Below are 20292 nucleotides of genomic sequence, written 5' to 3' on the forward strand. Positions count from 1 at the left end.
CGTTTCTCTTTCCAACGAAGGATCTTTACTCACGCTGTAATGTACTTTCGGTTCGAAAACTTTTTATACTGCATACTGTTCTGCTTCAACATTCTTGCCTACAATACAATAATTATCTTAAAGGCACTAGAAGGGAATACAAGGTTTGCCCCAGCAGGGAATTACGTACACAGTTATCGCATAGATTTTTTTGTTTCCTTGGCCCATATTTATATAATAAATTGAACAAAATATTATCTTTCTACTCATTACCAAAGTATGCATGCAAAAAACTGATACTTGAGTGGCTGTTGAATTTGGACTATGGTGAGGCTGAGGATTTGTTGAAGGTTTTGCTATGAGGGCTCATTCATACTACACATGCCTGACACACAAAACTCACACACTCACATAACGCACTTAATAATTATTACTAACAGTATCACGTATTTTTATGTATAGTGATGTGAAAGTACTTGTGATCTCTCTTCGCACTTTGCGCGTGTTTATCTGGTCAGATTGTTAAGTTCAAGGAGCAAGTTGAGGGCCTGGTGATCTATCACACAGGGATTACCCTAGTTTAGACACCAGTCTCTCGCAAAGGTTCTGTTATTGTAACATTCACAATATTGTAGTACCCATTATTCTTTGTTACCTTTGTGAAGAGAAAATAAACATTTATTTTATTTTATTTTAGTTTCGTCCACTTCTAAGACGTCATCATCCCCACCTAGTATTTCTCTGTCGTGCGCTTCGGCCATCTCACAAACTTCTCTTAAGAAATGAAATACTTGAACCGCTGTTGTACGCGTTACACCTACTTCTTTAGTCGCCTTATGCAGCCTAAAAAAGTGAAATATTAATCGCAATGTGTCTAGGACCGACATCTTGCTTCGCTCAAAAAAAGTTTTTTTCGTCGGCTATAAAATATTGCTGCACCCAGCTCTGCGACAACCCGATTTTGTAGCCCGAGTGTCGCTCGTTGTGCGTACCGTCCCATATTTTCTGACGCCTAATAGCAACTGCATCTAATGTCAAAGAGCACAATGGTCGTTGCTGGCTCACTTGTGCCTTTGCTTTAAGTGCCTGAAAGGATTCCTCAGTAAACCCTGGATCTCCTTTTATATGGCTAATACAACTAGTCTTAAGATGAGGAAGGCATGTATTGAAAGTTTGTCTCACGTAGTTATACGTTTTTGGAGAATAATAATTCAGTGTCAGACAAAACAGGGGTATATTTAATATTATTCACATACATCACACGCGTAAATAAGAAAACTTACGTAGGCGGAGGCCGCCATCTATGAATGAAAATTGGAACTGTTAGTTTCCAAGGCGTGGCGCAATTACAATACATTTTTACCTTAATCTAAACAAATATTCTTTTTTAGTTTTTTTTTTCTCTTTAGATTGTTGAATAACTCACTGCTACGTTTTCCTGTAGTCTATACCGGTTCAATCTTCCCTTCCCTCTTATTTTCCTAACAATGACATGAAACTTTGAGGTGTATTTCCTCGTGCTACAGTCAAGTATTGTTTTGCACTTTTCAAGTAATTATAAATGGAAAAGGTGTCTCCATTATAGGATGGGACGAACTTAATCAAAACACTAGGATCTATGGTCGGCATATTCGCCTGCTTTAATATTTGAATTAGTTAACAGTAACTACGTTTTCTAGTCTATTAGATTTAACAGTTTTTCGTCCGGTTCAATCGGAGCGAACAGTTAGTATGACTTGAATGATTTTCACGACGGTAAATTTTTTGACCAGTCGGTCTGAGAAACTTAAGGTTTCGGATTATCATGCACACTCGTCCTACTTCAAGTTTTGATCGTATTCTGGAACACCAATTAGCTGCAATTTAACGCGCCTAAAAATATTTCGTCCGCGTTTTCGGAAACGACTTTATCAATCGAATAAAAGTGTAACGGTTCCGACTCTACCCTATCTAATACAATGGAATTAATTTTTGATTGTGTGTGGCGAGTATTGCTCGACCAGCACACGTGTTCTGTTCAACAATGACTACGTGTGAAAAAACTAAATCTATTAAATTGTTCAAACCAGTGACATACGAAAGGTAGGAAGTTAAATTTAAAATTGAACGATTTACCTTTACTGTTTGAACCGGCAATTGATTCGAACCCAGTTTTAATAAAAAGTCTAAATACTCTGGGTCGTCTCTGTTTTAAAATTTTAATTTTTATCCAAATTAACAAAACGTTTTTACGTAAAATATTAATTAATTGTATTGTTTTACTCTGTGAATATGGAAAAAGCCAGTTTACCTGTTCGAGCCTTCCATTGAATTAATTTTAACCACGATATTAGCTACTCGAAGATCACATGGCAATTCTTTTGGGAACAACTCTTGGTCCCAAGGTTTAAAGGACTTTCGAGGCTCAATTCCTCTAAACTATTAATTTCTTTCTACTGACTCTTGGTCCGTACTCTTTCTTGTTTGTTATTTTTATTTTATTGTGTTTGTTGCGCTCCGCGTTGAGCTCATTTTCCGATCTACATTTCACAATGTCGTGTGTTCGGACAATCAAGTTGGGATACCCAAGAAACTGTTCCATGACGTAGTATACTGGATTGTTTGCTTCTCTTTGGTGATTATTCCATTTTTCGTAGTCGTTGTGATTGGCTGTGGTGATGTCTGTTCCATGACGTAGTATACTGAATTGTTTGCTTCTCTTTGGTGATTGCTCCACTTCTCGTAGTCTATATGGTTGGCTATGGTGATGTCTGTTCCATGAAGTAGTATACTGGATTGTTTGCTTCTCTTCTTTGGTGATTGTTCCACTTCTCGTAGTCTATATGGTTGGCTATGGTGATGTCTGTTCCATGACGTAGTATACTGGATTGTTTGCTTCTCTTTGGTGATTATTCCATTTTTCGTAGTCTATGTGATTGGCTATGGTGATGTCTGTTCCATGACGTAGTATACTGGATTGTTTGCTTCTCTTTGGTGATTATTCCATTTTTCGTAGTCTATGTGATTGGCTATGGTGATGTCTGTTCCATGACGTAGTATACTGGATTGTTTGCTTCTCTTTGGTGATTGTTCCACTTCTCGTAGTCTATATGGTTGGCTATGGTGATGTCTGTTCCATGACGTAGTATACTGGATTGTTTGCTTCTCTTTGGTGATTATTCCACTTTTCGTAGTCTATGTGATTGGCTATAGTGATGTCTGTTCCATGACGTAGTATACTGGATTGTTTGCTTCTCTGTGGTGATTATTCCATTTTTCGTAGTCGATGTGATTGGCTATGGTGATGTCTGTTCCATGACGTAGTATACTGGATTGTTTGCTTCTCTTTGGTGATTATTCCATTTTTCGTAGTCGATGTGATTGGCTATGGTGATGTCTGTTCCATGACGTAGTATACTGGATTGTTTGCTTCTCTTTGGTGATTGTTCCACTTCTCGTAGTCTATATGGTTGGCTATGGTGATGTCTGTTCCATGACGTAGTATACTGGATTGTTTGCTTCTCTTTGGTGATTATTCCATTTTTCGTAGTCGATGTGATTGGCTATGGTGATGTCTGTTCCATGACGTAGTATACTGGATTGTTTGCTTCTCTTTGGTGATTATTCCATTTTTCGTAGTCTATGTGATTGGCTATGGTGATGTCTGTTCCATGACGTAGTATACTGGATTGTTTGCTTCTCTGTGGTGATTATTCCATTTTTCGTAGTCGATGTGATTGGCTATGGTGATGTCTGTTCCATGACGTAGTATACTGGATAGTTTGCTTCTCTTTGGTGATTGTTCCACTTCTCGTAGTCTATATGGTTGGCTATGGTGATGTCTGTTCCATGACGTAGTATACTGGATTGTTTGCTTCTCTTTGGTGATTATTCCATTTTTCGTAGTCGATGTGATTGGCTATGGTGATGTCTGTTCCATGACGTAGTATACTGGATTGTTTGCTTCTCTTTGGTGATTGTTCCACTTCTCGTAGTCTATATGGTTGGCTATGGTGATGTCTGTTCCATGACGTAGTATACTGGATTGTTTGCTTCTCTTTGGTGATTATTCCATTTTTCGTAGTCGATGTGATTGGCTATGGTGATGTCTGTTCCATGACGTAGTATACTGGATTGTTTGCTTCTCTTTGGTGATTATTCCATTTTTCGTAGTCTATGTGATTGGCTATGGTGATGTCTGTTCCATGACGTAGTATACTGGATTGTTTGCTTCTCTGTGGTGATTATTCCATTTTTCGTAGTCGATGTGATTGGCTATGGTGATGTCTGTTCCATGACGTAGTATACTGTATTGTTTGCTTCTCTTTGGTGATTATTCCATTTTTCGTAGTCTATGTGATTGGCTATGGTGATGTCTGTTCCATGACGTAGTATACTGAATTGTTTGCTTCTCTTTGGTGATTGGTCCACTTCTCGTAGTCTATATGGTTGGCTATGGTGATGTCTGTTCCATGACGTAGTATACTGAATTGTTTGCTTCTCTTTGGTGATTGTTCCACTTCTCGTAGTCTATATGGTTGGCTATGGTGATGTCTGTTCCATGACGTAGTATACTGGATTGTTTGCTTCTCTTTGGTGATTGTTTCATTTTTCGTAATCGATGTGATTGGCTTTGGTGATGTAATCCTATGTGGCTAGACCTTGTCCATTCGACGTATCTAACATCTTCTTCATTACAGTGGTAGTGTTTCGTAGGTTTTGCGAGTAACGTTTAACCGCGTCCCTATTCTGGATATCATATTATCGCTTGACAGCCTCTTGGTGTTTATAGAGTTATTATGACTTGAATGATTTTCACGACGGTAAATTTTTTGACCAGTCGTTCTGAAAAACTAAGGTTTCGGATTATCATGCACACTCTTCCTACTTTTAGATTGTATTCTAGAACACCTTTTGGCTGCAATGTAACGCGCCTAAAAATATTTCGTCCGCGTTTTCGGAAACTACTTTATCAATCGAATAAAAGTAACGGTTCCGACTCTACCCTAATACAATGGAATTAATTTCCAGCGTTTTGATTGTGTGTGGCGAGTATTGCTCGACCAGCACACGTGTTCTGTTCAACAATGACTACGTGTGAAAAAACAAAATCTTTTCAATCGTTTAAATCTATGACATACGAAAGGTGGGAAGTTAAATTTACTGAATTTTAAATGGAACGATTTACCTTTACTGTTTGAACCGGGAATTGATTCGAACCCAGTTTTTTAAAAAAGTCTGAATACTGTCTGGGTCGTCTCTTTTTCGTTGGAAATTGAAAATTTTAAATTGTTCCCAAATGGCAATGCCAGATTTTGTATGGAAGGTGGCGTCTTTTTTTTTTCGCGCGGCCATCGACCAAACCTTGTTTTTTGATTACAAAATAGTGTAATAAATCAAACTTACAATGACATGTATAACTCTAAACTCAGTCTGAACTGAGTTACGAGCATTAGAAGTTTGATGATTTACATACTAGATTTGCTTTTTGCGCGCAAGTTTTGTAAGAAATTGCAACAAAATATTGCGCTATTTTTTTATTGCGCTGATTCTGCTCCATACTGATGTCTGGAGCCTTTAATGGATGGTATTGTTTGTTTACACATACAATCTCAATATTTTGTTGCAATTTCTTACAAAACTTTGCGCGCAAAAAGCAAATCTTGTATGAAAATCATCAAACTTCTAATGCTCGTAACTCAGTTCAGACTGAGTTTAGAGTATACATGCCATAGTAAATTTGGTTTATTACACTATTTTGTAATCAAAAAACAAAGTTTGGTCGATGGCCGCGCGAAAAAAAAAAGACGCCAATTTCCGGCATTGTCTTTTGTGAGGACTTAACTGAACAGTTGATAATGTCAGAGTTAGTTTTAGCTTTAACTAAGACAGGAGGTATCTGACGGAAATATCCTGCGAAAATTACGATTTTCCCACCAAAAATCTTGTTACACTTCATCAAATCGCGGAGAGACCTATCAAGTAGGTGAATTAAATATTTGTGAGCCATAGGGGCTTCGTCGTAAATAATCACGTCAGCTTGTCGCACAAGCTCAGCGCACTGCAAACCATTGGTAATGCTTCAGTAACCAAGATCATCTATAGGGTTGAGGGGGAATTTAAACATACTATGTGCTGAATTTCCGCGTGCGTGTTCAGTAATTACATTTAAGAGCAAAGTTTTACTTGTTCCGGCAGGCCCGTCTATAATTAATGGCAGTATTGTTAGAGTTTCGGAACTCGCTGTCACTACAAAAGAGTGTGAATATAACGATACACGAGGTTTTGGTCGGGGGATAATTTTGGTAGCCAGCTACTTACGAACGTATTTAACTCGTCGCGATTATATTCGACGCGCTCGCGGCCTACTTCGGTCGAATCGTCAACGCCTGGTAACCCTTGCTCGACAAGGGATGTCCCATGTTTACGCAATAACCGGTCGATTTGGACGAGACAAAGTTTGTACGCTTTTTTTGCGTCATCGGATAAACGCTGAAAAAAATCCTGACCAATTAAATGTTTGTACTTATCCCACAAAGAAACGACCCTACCCCCGTTCACAACTAAGAGCTCTTACACACGAGCAGCACATTGACGACAGCAAAGGCGACCGCAGTCGCCGTCATTTGTCGGCAGCTAGCCGCCGACGTGCCCGCAGCAAGCTGTCGACAGCTTGCTGCGACGACCGTGTCGGCGTACGTCATTGTACAGGAGCCAGCCAGTTGAAAATGGATTTCATTGAAGAAACACTGTTGTTGCATTTACTACGTCGTTGTCGACGAAAGAGAAAGAACCGGTCATTGTGGGTTTAAGAAATGTTGTTGAATAGAGAACGAGACTACACACACCGACGCCCATGCTCTATTTTTTAATGTTTTATTATGGTAGCCTTCTAAATTCGAGTTCCATATTATTTCATTGTTTTTGACAGCACAATTTTTTTAGCAATTCCGAATCAATTTGTTCGGAACTCATTAGGTGTGCGTGTAAGCTCCTGGACTTCTGACAGTTGACCTTCAAAATGGCGGAGGCGGCTAGCTGTCGGCACCTGCCGGCGGCAGCCGCGAACGCGTCGACAGCACGTCGGCAGCATGTCGACAGCTAGCCGTCGCCTTCTGACGTCGACTGCAGTTACATGCGTCGACAGCAAAATGCTGTTCGTGTGTAAGAACCCTAAGAGTACGAAAAAGCTACGCAGCCGTGGTCCAGTCGAAAATGTACATGCTTCCTGCATAGCAATCCCATACTCCGCTTCATCGTCCGCGATCCCGAGAGCTTTCGCAGCTTCCTGGAAAGTTTTGCACAATGGACCACCAAGTTTATATAAATCGTCGTAACTACGACACGGTTGAGACGCTAAAAGTAGACGCAAGTAAAATAATTCACATCTGTTTTGCTCGACCCAGAATAAACGCGATACTAATTCGCCCCTTTGCAGTCTTGTCAAAAATTTATTGTTACTTAATTCAAAGATTTCAACGTTTTTAGTGGTGGGACGTCGCGAATGAACAATATACAGCTTGTAAAAATCTAAGTACGTTAAGTTATCAAACTGTTCACCGAGAGGCCTTTTAAAATAAGTTATTAGGTCCGAATGAGCGCGGCGTCTGCTTCGGTTCCCGGTTTGGAAAAGATGGATTTTTGACCGTCTAAGTGTACGGCGAGTTTCTTTACGTTTGATTAGCTGTGATATTCAATTTCTTAAGTGCGCCACGTCGCTTCGCAAGAACCAAGATAACGTTTAGTGACATATTGCTCGATTTCATTATTTTTATCTGAATCAGGAACGACTGTCGCGATTCGTCAGGACCTTTGGTTAAGTATTTGAATAGATATTTGACGATCGAATAAGCTTATAAATTAATGTGACAATCATACTTGAGGAAACGAACGGCATTGTACGGAACTACCCTCAAACCATTAACAGTTACATCTCTATTTCTGAATTTAGTGGCGGCTTGTTTTTGCTATCACGGCGTAAATTAATAAAACCTCTGTCATCTCAGTAGGTTACTACGGCCTGTAGGCAAATACTTTGTCATTTGTGTCCAAAATGTCTTCTTTTATTGGTTCAATGTATTTTTTTTACGTAGCAAATCAGGTTCAATGTGGAGGTCCACATGGGCCGTGTATCATGTGATCAAGCACAGCCTTGCGTAATCTAACGACTGCCTCAAGAAGGAAGCATATTCTGCTCTTTACAAACTGATCTATCTCAAAATTTTGTATTGACCCACATGCTTCGATTCTAAAACAAATTCTACCAAACAGAGCCAGTTCTAAGATTCTTAAAAAGTTGTGCTAGTTTCAAGTTAAAATCTTACAAAAATTCAAGTATTAGGCCTTTCGTCTTGTGGAATTGATGTTGGATCTCTAACCACTGGATTGCATTTTGCATTGTCCTGTGGTGCTTTTAGGGCATGCCACCGCCTTGATCGTCGCCAAAAATCTACCGCAGGCGTTGCACTTCGGAGCCATTTCTTAATTATATTAATTTAATGCACTATTTGTCTGATATTGACATCAGGAGCACCCTTTGTTTGATGCGTTCCCCTGATAATCTGCTCCTATCATTTGGCACAGCCAAATTTACCACTGAAGCTACCCTTTCAGATAACACTAAAGAAGCTTGACAAATTAAATATTTTAGAGCGATATCCGTCCGTGACGTCACCTCTGCTTTCCTTGGTTTATTTCACCTGGGTGATATCACCTGAACTAAGTAGATTTTTAGTGTCCTCATTTCACCCAGGTGATGACGATATTGTTCATAGCGCGATCGTGTCTGTGAGTTGTTTCTTTCTGTTGTAGTTGTAGCTTAATTCCGCGACTTCAAGTTGCAATTTTCGAACTTTCTCCGGAGTCCCAATGTATTGACCAGTACAATCGCATCCATATTATTTAGTTTTCATATACCGTGAACCTCCAGTGATTGTATTGGGCAGATAAATACGTCACAACACCGCCCTCCCCTCGTATGATTTCAACTGCTGCTATCTGATTACTAATCTCTACTGAGTTTTCTACTTCCTACTACTTTAAACTACTTTTACGCAAAATATTAACTAACTGCAATGTAGTTAACGTCCATAACAGTTAACGTCCATTATACAGTGAAAATGGAAATAGCCAGTTCACCCGCTCGTGCCTTCCATTGAATTTATTTTAACCGCGATATTATACCCAATCAGATTGTCATAATTTCTTAACAACACACTATCTTGTCTCGTTTTATAGGTAGCATTGATGTAAACAGGAGGTAACCTACTAGTATTACGTATATTTCATTGTAGTAAAACAATTTAATTCGTTCAGGAATACGATCATTGTAATAATATAAATTATTTAGTTCGATAAGGAATAATGATCAAAACGAGTCTCAGTGGCATTGCAAATTACAGTTTAAATAGGTACCCTTCAACTGGCAGGCAGACATATTCTGTCTGCGTCAGTTTGGCTCAAATGATTAATTAATGACTAATTACTTAATAATAACAAGTGACTTTTGGTAAGTAACGAGTTTGTTAATAAACATAACACCTGTGACTCATGCGTACGCGCAACATAATCAAAATCAATATTACTATGGGTTGGAGGTTTGGTATTGTTTGTAAAATTAAATATTAATTGACTTGACGTTGATAATAATAATGATTTTCATAAATAATAATCGGCAAATAGACTGTGAATGTACATTCTGTAAGTGTAATGATTGTAGCTACCTCCCTTTTATTTTATTTAATTTATTGGGTATATAATCATTAAAATTATTAATTACTCACTTTTATCCTCGTCGCCATATGTGTATATTATACTGGGTCTAATATCATTATTCCTGTGGTATCGCCGTGCCAACGCCTCATAGCACGAGGCAACCAATACAGGAAGAGAGGTAAGGTTGGCAATTCTGTTAATGCTCGCACTAACATGAAAGGTGTAACCCTCTTCAATGTCAAGATCCACATTGACGGGATAAACGAATGCATATGCCTCATGATCCGTTGTCGGGGCCGTGTTCCTCACGTATGCTATCGCGTCTTCTTCGGTAAGTGTAATTCGCACATTGAGTGGTGGTCGAAGGGTAGCCGCCTTTTGCAGTAACTCATTGAATTCAAGCCTATCAGTTTGTAAGTAAGGAAGTCCATCGAGATTCATGTGCAAGTGAACCAACCGTGGAAGCAGTCTTTGGGCGTTATCAGGGGTAAGATATCCATGTTCCTCTATGATATGGTTGTAACCCTTATCTACATTGCTTGTGAGTATAATGTAGAGGGCAGAACGAGACCCTGTCTTAGATGAGCTCGGTGGCATGTGAGCCAATTTGTATAGCTCGTAAGCCTTGTTACAAGATAGAATAGTGTCTATAAGCACATCATAGGGAGTCTTTCGACACGTCACCAGTATGTTGTCCAATAATGATGCACCCTCTTTTATGAAGTCTCTATTATAGAGCATCATATAGAAAACCATACATGGAAGCATTATGTCCAATCTGCAGTGTTGAAACTCTGTCAAGTTGACAAATGAGGCCCTATAAGTTTCCTCAAGAGCACGATTCTCCAAGCTGGTGAAGAACTCCTCCTTTGATAGGTTGAGGATCCATGCAGTAAATTTGTGGGCCATATGAACTGAGTAGCTGACAATGGGATCTGTCACATCCTTAGGGTCAACAAGATAATGATCTTCTGTTGGGGTCAAATGACTGATAAATGACGTGTGACAGAGGGGGATGTAGCTACTGCGGCTCATTTCGAATGTTTCAGGGGGTAGCTCCCACACACAACACTTCGATTGGATGATTATTGCATTGCGCTGGGGTAGGTATCTGTGGCTGTGGTAAATGTTAGCCAATCTCGCCACTCCTGTCAGGAATATCTCTTGCCAACGTAAGTTATAGTTGGTAGCTTGTTTCGCATATTGGAGGGCTGTGTCAGAGATTACCCGCAGCCATGAACATATCGTAGAGTTCATGTTAATCATGCCTCCGCGTCGTAATGCGGGACATGGGAGGCGATGAGTGAGAAGACCGGAGTACACCTTATTGGTGAAGCGGTCCAGTGTCTCTTTCGGTAGGTTGGTCTTTTCTCCTATTAGTTTGTCAATAAGTTCAAGCATTGCACTATTCCCTTTGAGCCAGCTTCTAAGCTCCATTAAAGATTTGACAGATTCTACGAGAGAGCCTATCTCTGCGACTTGGAGAGCGGATCGCCGGGCTCTTAACCTAGTCTGGGAGCCTATGTAGGGGGTATTAGGGCCTCTTTGCTTAACTAGGTCAACCTCTGTGGGTGCTGTGCATTCGACATAAATTGCAGATGTGGTGAGCGATTCAGGCACGGAGTTCCAGGGCACAATATTTATCAACTCCTGCATAGGAGCCATTGTGATACCCTCAAGGTCCAATTGCCAGAGATGCTCTCTGAGTGCCTGAGCAAAGCGGGTGACGCAAGGGGTATCACGAAGCTTGTCCAAGATGTCCTGTGCTCGTGCAGGAGGAGCGCGTCTGAAGAAGTCTTCCTGTCGTTTTTCAAGTGCCTGTATAGTAATCAACATGTCTCTCTCGCTGATCCAGTTGTCGAGAGCTGCCTTTTGGATGGATCGTGAGGAGGAAAACTTTCCTAAAACCTTTTCTTGCTGACCCAGATTTGATAGTTGCCATAACTTATTCATAAGTTTGGGATGATGTGGTTCGATAGAAAGGATGTCACCTTTGAGAGTTTCTTCACTTTCCTTGGAGTCCCGGGAAAACAAGTAGGCCACTTGGACGTTTTTTATGATGGAGGGCAGCCCCTCCTTAATCCTGTTGCGGACCATATTCTCAGGTTGGGGAGGATGGTTCAAAGGAATGCTTGGAGGGTCTTTTATATAATCTTAAATAATATAAATAAAGCAAGTAGTGAATTGCTAATATGGAATAATAAACAAAGCAAGTCGTGAAATGCTAATATGGAATAATAAACAAAGCAAGTCGTGAATTGCTAATATGGAATAATAAACAAAGCAAGTCGTGAATTGCTAATATGGAATAATAAACAAAGCAAGTAGTGAATTGCTAATATGGAATAATAAACAAACTTCATTTATATTCAAGTATCAGTGTGTTATTAAATCAAGTATCAGTGTGTTATTAAAGAGTTTTATTACAAAGTATCAGCAGTGGCGGCCCTAGCAAAAGTTTTAGGTGGTGCAAAATCTCAAAATGGCGCCCCGAGTTGTTCCTATACTATGTAGTTACTTTATCCGTGATTACCTACTAGTATTAGATCTGCCAAATTACTATAGATATATGAGGCAAGTACAATGATGACTATCGTGCTTGTCATAGCAGTTGTTCTGCTCATTCGCAATAAAAAAAATGACGTCAATCCCGCTTGTATTACCCTCATGCCCTGCTGAGGCAAATTGTACAGATGAGAAATAAAAACAGTTAAGTAATAATTTTGTTTCACAACTTTTATTCAAACTGATAGGCTACATACAGTCTTAAAAAAAAAAACTTCCAACAACCACTTTAATGAAAAACTTAAATGGCTACCTTTCTGGCTTTTGCGCTTGCAAATTTTTTTATTAATTCGGAATAATTTAGCTTCTGAGCAATAGCATTTTCTATGGACAAGATTCCAAGATCTGACAGTCTTTCCTGACACATAGTAGAACGTAGGTAAGTTTTTATAAGTTTCAATTTACTGAAGCTTCGTTCCCCTTTAGCGACAGTTACAGGTATAGTCAGCAAGATGCGAAGTGCTGTCCACACATTTGGGAAAATATCCTGCCAATCATTCTTTTTAATAAGTTGGAGAACTTTAAGTGGCTCTGCTGATTGAAGATCTTTTATTAATGGGTTCAAGCTCATAAGTTCCTCAACCAATTCACAACCAGACACGTCACATTTTTCCCCATCTGTTAAACTGATTTGCAAATCACTACAGGCTTTTTCCAATATGGATCTTTCAGGAATTATTTTCATGTTGTATAAAAATGACCATGTATCATTGAATATTGATAGTTGTTTAAATCGAGTGACTAAGGCATTCTCAATTGTATCAATCATAGGGTAGAAAACGTTCATTTTAAACAATTCTTCAGGATCAGATGGTGTCTCATCTACGGCTTCATACTCAAATAATCGTTTCTTTCTTCGGGATCGGGCAGCCTTAAAAATTGGGTCTATCTCAGCCTGAGATGCTATTTCCTTAGCTGTTATTAGAGCAGATGAAGAGTCTCGGTACTGTTTCACAAATTCTGAGCAGTTTTTCAGCAATTGCGACGCATTTGGTAAATCCATAGATTCAGACTGCATAGCCTTACTTACAATGTTTACTTGAAACAATATATCATACCAAGCCACCATTGTAACTATGAACTCAAATTGCTCCATGTATTGAATTAGAGACAAGGCCTCTGATGCAGCGACTGAGTCATTTGTTTCTTCATGAAGATTCAGAAGGGCATCACGAACTGAAGAGTAGTGATAGCGAACAGCAGCAAGGCTAGAAATTCTACTCTCCCAGCGAGTTTCGCAAACTTTTTTCAGGGATAACCCTTCAATGTGCTTGGATACCACTTCCCATCGCTTTGTTGATCCGGAAAATAAAACAAACAGTCTTTGGAGAAATCCAAATAAAGAAACTGATTTAACGGAAGTTTTCGCTGCATCAGCTATCACTAAATTCAAACTGTGACAACCACATGGATTGAAAAATGCTCGAGGATATTGATTCAAAATTCTGGTTTGGACACCTTTATTTATTCCTACCATATTCGCTCCATTATCATACCCTTGGCCGCGACAATCGTTCATGTCCAAGTCAAACTCTTGCACAATTGTATCTAGAAAGATTCCAGTAAGTCCTGCTCCCGAAGAGTCACTTACCGGCTTGTAAGCAACAAAACACTCACGTACTTCGACTTCTTCATTAGTATCGACAAAACGGAATGTTACTGATAATTGTTCAACGTGGCTTACATCAGGAGTACAGTCCAGTATGATAGAGAAGTATTTAGCTGATTTTACCATAGACAAAATATTATTTCGGACTTCACTTGCAAGTAAGCCAATTAACTCGTTTTGAATACGTTTGCCAAAATAATGGACATTAGTCTCCTTATTTACAACACGACGAAGGTGCTCCATCATTACAATATCAAATTTTCCCAGTAACTGCACTAAACCCAGGAAATTACCATTATTAGGAGTGTATAAAGTTTCCGCTCCAGAACTCCCTCTAAACGATAAATTATTGCTTGCTAAGAAAAATACTATTGACATCATTCGTTCGAGGATAGCAACCCATCGTGTTTTCTCACTCTCAATCTGCTTTTGCAAGTGCTTGTCTATTCCACTGAAGTTCTTTAATCTAATTGACGCTTCTATCCAATTGTTCACAGCACGTCGATGATCTGAGGATGTTTCGTGAATTTTGAGACGCGTTGATAAGTGCCTCCAGTCGTCAAATCCTTCTTTTCCCAATCTAGACTGGGGATTTGTATTAAATAAACGGCAGCAAAAACAATGTACTTTATCTGCAGATTTAGAGTACACGAGCCATCTTCTTTTGAAAGTTTCCCCATTTGGCATTACTCTTTCAAAATGCATATTTGAAAAATGACGACCGTCAAGTTTCCTTGGGTAGTTTTCGTTACTCATTTGATTACTTACAGGGCCTTCAGTAATTATTTCATCTCTTGTCGCAGAGTCAATGAATGGCCATTCTGAAATATCATCATATTTTTTTTTTCTAAAAGGAGATGATGATGATTGTACATCGGATATAATTTCTTCCGAAATATTTTGAAATCCAGAAGAGGTTCCTGGAATACCTAAATAAATACAGAAAAAGTAAGTCCAGACGAAAAAATTATGAATTATGAACATTTCGCTAACTGAAACGAACGAGGTGAGGGAATAATTTGTATTAAAAGCTTCAAGCGTAATTTCATATTCCAACTACATAGTTCACTTGCTACTGTGCTTGGCGTTTGTAGACCGAATTGGAGGACGTCTTTAAGCTTCAGGATAGGATAGAATGGAATTGGAATTCTTGAGTGGCGCCCATGTCCCTACCGGAAGACGCAGCGCGGGCAGGTTCTCCTCAGGGTCAACCGATGACCTGGTGAAGGTCGCGGTAGCGCAAGACGGGACGTTGTCGGATGCTTTGGGGGAGACCTATATCTAGCAGTGACAAATGAATATACGCCAAATTAAATTAAGCATGTTTATGATTTTGGCCACTGAACTAGTTGGAAAATGAAATTACGCTTGAAGCTGCTAGTCTAATAACACCAATAGGTATTTTTTTGGAAAGTGAATGAAAATTTAGCAACAACGAAAATATAGAGAACCAGGTAAATCTTCTTGAATGTGTTGTTTTTCATCTTCATGAGCTTCGCCTGAAGAACTTTTATTAAGTAGGTCTTCTTCCGTTGCGTGGTGGAGTTGAACTAGTTCTGATGATAACGATTCAGATGATTTCTCAGGTCTCAAAAATTTCGATAATAATTTAGCTGCCTTCTCAGATTCTTCTTGCTTTTTCCGTTTTCTTTTTAAGTTTTGAGCACCAGATAATTTTTTTGGAGGCAGTGACATGATTTTTTTCTGTAAAAGATAAATTTATTAAATGTAATACAATACACCTATTATATGCTGCGATTACATAAAGTCCATTTCTTCCACGGTAACAAATCACAGAGTTAGGTTCGCTTTACAAAAAGAAAAAAATATTAATAACTAAAACAAAAAAAAAACACCCCGACTATGGAAAGCTCGCGTCGCGCTCTAAAAAGTATAGAAAAAGAAAATATTCTTGACAGACATTCTTCTCAACAAACTATTTAATATTTATCATCTATTAAGTAGACAACTTACATACAATTTTTATTTTTATACACAGATATATATGTAATGATGTTCAGAGGAAAGCCGTGGTCGTATGCCACCCTGCCCTAACAATCGCTTACTACTGTTAGAATGCATTGCAAATTGCAATACCCTTAAGATACGAGCTGAAAACATAACACTCCTTTAGGGTTCATCGCAGTCGGGTAATATATAAAAACAAATAATTAAGTACCTACATACATCCAAGATCTAATATCGCTAAATGACGTAGACTTATGTACCTACATTCATTATACTTACATGAACACGAACACGACCTGCTGCAACAGTACTTACCTTGAGTTTAATCTATAGAATAGCAATAATACAAGTAACTTTGCGCTAAATACACAATAAATACACTTGCGCGAGAATAAACAATGACAACAGGCTGGCGAAGCATCAGCAACTAACAGTTGACCATAGAGAAAAGTAATACATAGGAAATAGAGAACCCTCTCTGTCAAATTTTTGAGCCTACTAATTGACAGCCTGGTGTTAAATTCCCTGTACTTAACCTACGTACGTAACGCTCACATACATACATAGTACACGCACACATACATACATAAAGTCCACGCACACATACACACAGTTCACGCACACATAGGCCCTCATAACCTTCAAAGAATTATTGTTTTTATGATGTACAATGTAGAATTTTTTCAAATCCATTATTTTGAAAATATTTATCTTTATGGTGTACGTATTTTCAAAACAAGGTATTTGGAAAAATTCTACATTGCACATGGAAATGCAAATAAGTAAACAAAAACTTTTGAATTTAATAATTTTACTTTATTTATGAACACACATAATATTATACACCAAAAGCGTCTTTTCGCAAAGTTTTCAACACAGAACACAGCACATTGAGAAAACTCAGATCACTTGTGAACATAACAGAAAGTTTCTTCGCGATTCACGAAGGAACGAACAAAACTCCGATGAACCAGAACAGCAGCAGGTACGAAGGAATGAACTTGAATTTGACTCGACTCTTCAATACTTTAATAGGGCCACAGAACTCATAAACGATGGCTAAGAAAACAATAATGCATTCAATTCAACCTAACAAAAACAACACCGGCCATTTTGGAGGAAAAACAAAGTTGCCATATGTTAAATAGTAATTTCTACTACTCTATTATGTAAATTATAACAAAAATGTCAATGTTCAGTTTTAAATTAAAACAAATTAATTTCATTTAAAAAAAGTTTTCACATTGTAATTAACAATATTCTCAAATATATTTTAATTAAGAAAAAAATGAAAATATGAAGGAAACAGGAGCAGCGACATCTAGAGCGTTTTAAGGTAGTTAAAAAGTATTTGAATTTATTCACCGATGTCGCTGTTTGGAAGCAAGTTTCACTTTGATGACCGTTGTATGGAAGTTTCTTCACCCTGCAGTTGACTGACACTGGCGCGGCGCACCAGTGTTGTTCCTGACAAATTTAGGGTTGCCGTATTCTAATTCTAAAATTGCCGGATTTTTAAGGAAAACTAAGAAAATTGCCGTATTGTATAAAATCTTTATTTGGAAAGTTTAAATTTAAAAAAAAATACAAGTGATGTATTATGTACTATGCGTATACTACTTTTAAACTTACTTTTTTTATTCTTCACTTTTTAAGGTTTTGAATAATTTAGTCCAAGAACCTACCCGAACAAAAGTGAAGAATCTACCAAAATGAGAAAATAACGATTTTAGACATTAAAATCTCAGAGATAAGGTTGCATTTTTGGCGTTTCTTTTCGTGGCGCTTCTACTTCATCTATGGTTTACAAGTTTTTTCGTTCCATTAGACGAAATATTTATTTTTTGTTTACTAAAAACTCATGAAAAACTCATAAAACTCTACTTTACTCAATTGCCGTATATTTTGATACGGTAATCAAAGTGCTGCCGTATACCGTATTTATGGTGCCTAAGATGCCTGAATGCCGTATATTACGGCAATTGCCGTATCAAGAACAACACTGCGGCGCACACAACTGAAGTGACGAGACGGACGACCGACGGACGAAAGAAATTTCACCTCTCTCCCTCGCACGTCGCCTGCCTGCTTCTGTTATCAAAGAAAGCCGCCCTGCACGCTGCCGCCGCCCGTTTGCGCTCCAGATGGATCGTCGGTCAATAACGATTTTTTTTAATAATCGTTTCGGTGACGTGTGGCGAAAGCGGGCGCGTTTCGATTGATTTCGGCGCCCCCCATAACCGGCGCCCGGTGCAGTCGCACCGCTCGCACCGCCCTAGGGCCGCCACTGAGTATCAGTCTGTTATTAAAGAGTTCCATACAACGACACGAGACAAATAATAATTTATTGTCACGTAGAAAATATTCAACAATGAAAGTTGTGAAATTCATAAGTGGTCTTAAAGTCCACCTGGTATCGTTGTGTGTTTGAGTTTCATGTAATAATTGCACCATAATATAGGTTTATTATGGTGTCTGAAAATGATACATTTATTATAGTAAAGTAAGGTCAATGCGGGGAAGTCCGGCATACTTTATTGAGAATTCATAAAACAACCATATTTATACTTTGATATTAATCCTAATTTCATTTTGATTAAAAGAAATGGAAAACATGTACTATATTATATAATATGATATGATTTAATGAAATTTGCTGCGCTTATTTTTATAAAGAAAAGCATTTTTTTAAAACGTGGCGTATAGACGGACTTCCCCATGCTTTTGGGGTAAGTCCGTCGACTACATTTATAATCTTTCATTCTGAAGATTAATGTATATGCGTATTTGAAATCGATTTGAATATAAATGTCAGTTAAATGTGAACCTTAACGCCTAAGATACAAGATTGCAATCGTGTTTTATATCGCTGTAATTGTAAAGTGAGGCAAGTCCGTCATACTTTTAAGGTCAGGGGTTGTCAGCCTATAAATAGACATAAATAAATGTACCGAGTAAAACAATATTTTATGATGCTTGCTTATAATTATTTATTAAAAAAAAACAAGACAATGCAAAAATCACATAAACCTTAAGGCTTAAATAGTTTTATTAATAAAATAATTATTTATCATCTTTAACTGCCACTTTTGAAGCCACTGAGCAATAGTATTACACTTTAAGGTGCAACAAGATGGAAAATTATGACTCAACGATGTGAAGTACAGTAATTAATTTCTCATTCTAGTGTAGATAATTCTTCTTTAGATAATTCTTAATGCTTTGTACTTATACAATTACTTTTAATTTAATTATTAATATAATCAGTCATTTATTATCACCCCCGAGAACAGGAATTTATAACAAAAAATAAACAAATTTATTATAATAACCATAATGATCGGAAAGCTTATTAATTCTTAATACTTTCTTTTTGGCAGCTTATTATCACATATAATAATTAATTAGGTTAAAAAAAGACAGGGCTGGTTTTTTTTTATTTATATTATGGTATTCCATTCAAAGTCACGTAATGACCAACCATTTCTAACACCTCTTGTCTGCTCAATCCAAATCCGTAACGTTCCATTGTATGCAGATATGATGCTAGTTTATGTTCGGTTTCTTGAGAAAGAGCTGTGCATCTTCCGAGAGTATTAGATTTTACTCTTTTCTTATTGACATGGTCCATAATCGTCATTCTCGGTATGTTATAAATTTGGGCTGCCTTGTATCCACTTAACTCTCCGTTTCTTGTAACTTTTCTTTTGAATAAGAAGCTTTATCTGTCTTTCTTTTATAATACCGCACCATTTTCGTTTTACATTTGTACCTAGAAATAAATTTATAAGTTGACTTTTGTTGAAAATATACTCACTATAAAATATTTAACTGACATACACCACAATTGCAATAAAATTTTAGTTACGCAAATGTTCTGACGATTTCAAAGACGTTTAGTACCTAATATTACATAAAAAAAATCGATTTTGCAACTACAGTTCGGTACACCAAAAGGTTTACGACATCTGATCAAGGGGCAACACCGGCATATGCCGGACTTTCCCTTACAGACTGTACGAACTTCCCCCAATATTGAATTTGGATGTTAGAATCTGATCACTAGGAATATTTCTTTAAATTAACGTTGAAAATCAAACTAAACTTCACAAATCGACAGTTAGTAATATTAGCTAAACACTTACCAGCTTTCCTTTCAAAAAACACTTGGTTTTGAATTATTTTTTTCACTTTGAACACAAAACGCCTCACTCTTCTTCAACGTGACAACCAAACTAAAAGTTGTCACGATTTTTATTGCTTGAAAACACCACCTAGCGCCATCTGTGTTGTATAGTTTGAACGAAAAATTCGTGCTGTTTTATCGAACTAACTGTTATAAACGTATCTGTTCAAAAATGAACCTTACCTAAGGGTATACGTGGTTACCCCTCTGACGGACTTCCCCGCATTGACCTTATATAGATTTATTTATTTACTTTAAATGCAAGTGAGCTTACAGATAAATCCGGAAAAAT

The 20292-nt window shown here is 37.9% G+C and overlaps 1 long non-coding RNA gene across 1 annotated transcript; it reads right to left on the bottom strand.

The window, feature by feature from the left end:
* Positions 1 to 12103: 12103 nt before the first annotated feature.
* LOC135085111 (uncharacterized) lies at positions 12104 to 18098 on the bottom strand. Its single transcript, XR_010260027.1, has 2 exons — positions 15298 to 18098; positions 12104 to 14775 (listed from the first exon to the last, which is right to left on the bottom strand). It is a non-coding gene; the product is annotated as an uncharacterized LOC135085111 (long non-coding RNA).
* Positions 18099 to 20292: the final 2194 nt, after the last annotated feature.

This window comes from Ostrinia nubilalis, chromosome 28 (assembly GCF_963855985.1).
Source record: "Ostrinia nubilalis chromosome 28, ilOstNubi1.1, whole genome shotgun sequence".
NCBI lineage: Eukaryota > Metazoa > Arthropoda > Insecta > Lepidoptera > Crambidae > Ostrinia > Ostrinia nubilalis.